Source organism: Gordionus sp. m RMFG-2023, chromosome 3, assembly GCF_954871325.1.
Source record: "Gordionus sp. m RMFG-2023 chromosome 3, tfGorSpeb1-WG-v2, whole genome shotgun sequence".
Lineage (NCBI taxonomy): Eukaryota > Metazoa > Nematomorpha > Gordioida > Chordodea > Parachordodidae > Gordionus > Gordionus sp. m RMFG-2023.
Genome location: NC_088777.1, coordinates 51,576,794 through 51,578,726, shown reverse-complemented (window position 1 = coordinate 51,578,726; position 1,933 = coordinate 51,576,794).

Here is a 1,933-nt window from a genome sequence, read left to right as displayed (position 1 = left end):
TTAGTTCCTTCTATGAGCAAAATCTTCAGGTCTGCGTAGTATCCTTTTGAAATTAGGCTCAAAACAAGCCATTTAACAACACTAGGAGGGGGGGAGAGTATGATGTGATTGGTATATGTTTTCAAGTTATTTATAAATATTTATAAACTAGAGTAGAAAGAACGCAGCTGCTTTTACTTTTATTGTCCCTGAATCTCATCATGTTCGGAATTAATGATATCTGATAACTTGAAAGGTTTGAGGCTCAGGTTAGCTGTTTCTAGTAAAACTTCCTATTTATATTTTTCATCTATGACTGCCAAAAGGCTCACGTAGAAGCGGTCGACATCAGGATCCATATTATTAGCTGGGTCCTTATTAAAATTTAGGAGTAATCGACTTTAACTAAATCGCTAATAGTTTTATATCAGGTGGAGACGTTGGTATGAGTTTAGGTATGTAGGCATGAAAAGAATGATAAGCATAGGGTGGAAAATCCTATGAGGTTGGGAAACAGGGATTTCAGGGTTTCTATCTGCAATATTTGTCGAGGGAGACATCCTGAAATCCTCGACAAATATTGCAGATAGAAACCCTATGAGGTTGGGAAACAGGGATTTCAGGGTTTCAATCTTATTTGTCATCGTATTTATATTAACAATATTTTGAAATTTACTGTAATAAATATTTGGTTATAGCTTATATCACCTAAAGCATAGCTTTGAAGCAGCTAAGAATTTTTACCCAAAATGTTAATAAGATTTAATTTTAAATAAATTATTATAGGTTTTGAAGACCTATGGTTTAAATTTTAACCTAAAATCCTTTAACCTAATATATTAGTATATAGATCTACTAGTATAACACTAATAGTATAACACTAATATAAAATATGATAAAATTAAAAGAGTTATTCTAGTCATTCTATCATATATCCCCTTTACCTTTTTATTAAAGATTTTAGGTATTAAATTTAGTATTAAGTAAATAGATCAAACTATAATCATGCGATAATAGTAGTAATACCCACCGATAATAATAAGAGTATTACTACTATTATCGAATGGTTATTAATAAGATTAATAACCCCTACTAATTTCATTAAAAAAATGTTGGAAGGAGGAAACCCTGAAACAGAGAACAACAAAATTATAAGTAGACTAATCCCTATAACTTTATATATCAATAGATAATTAGCTTTTACATTAACTACCCTTAAAACTATTATTTTTAAATTTTTTACTTAAAAATTAGGGTCATATACATTCCTCTAAATAATAAAAAGTAATATACCCCTCTTCTTACCAGTAAAACTATCCATACTGATATTCCAATTGAGGAGTACACTATGATTATTATAAAACTTCTTATAAAAATAGGCGCTAATGATCTGATCAATGCTATTAAACCCAGACAAACGATAATTGGTTTGTCTCAAGATCAAAAATAAGAGGCTGGCAGTTCTTTTGTACCAAATAGTACAATAATAAACCGGGATTAACTTTGCAGTGTGGACATTGGTACAATAATAAACCAACATAGGATTCCACCCCCTCCCCTAAAATAATAAAAAGTAAAAATAGAACTAAATTTAATGCTAACCCCTGCCAAAAATAAATAAATGAGCTGGATCTAAATATTCACAAAATATTTCCCAATCATATTATACGTAATATAATAGCTAAAATTTATAAGGGATTTTATAATCATATATGAGGTATGAACCCATAAGCTTTTAATCTTTAGCTTACCTTATTTAAAATAATCCACTAACTATACTTTTAATAATAGTGATTTTAATTAAGAATTTGAATCTTAATTTGATAGAATCTATCCTCACTATATGTAAATATATATATATATATATATAACTCTTATACCAAGTTATGTTATAATAAAGTAAACTTGATAACTCAAGCTGTAAACTTGAGTGGGACTTAATTTATAGTCGTTT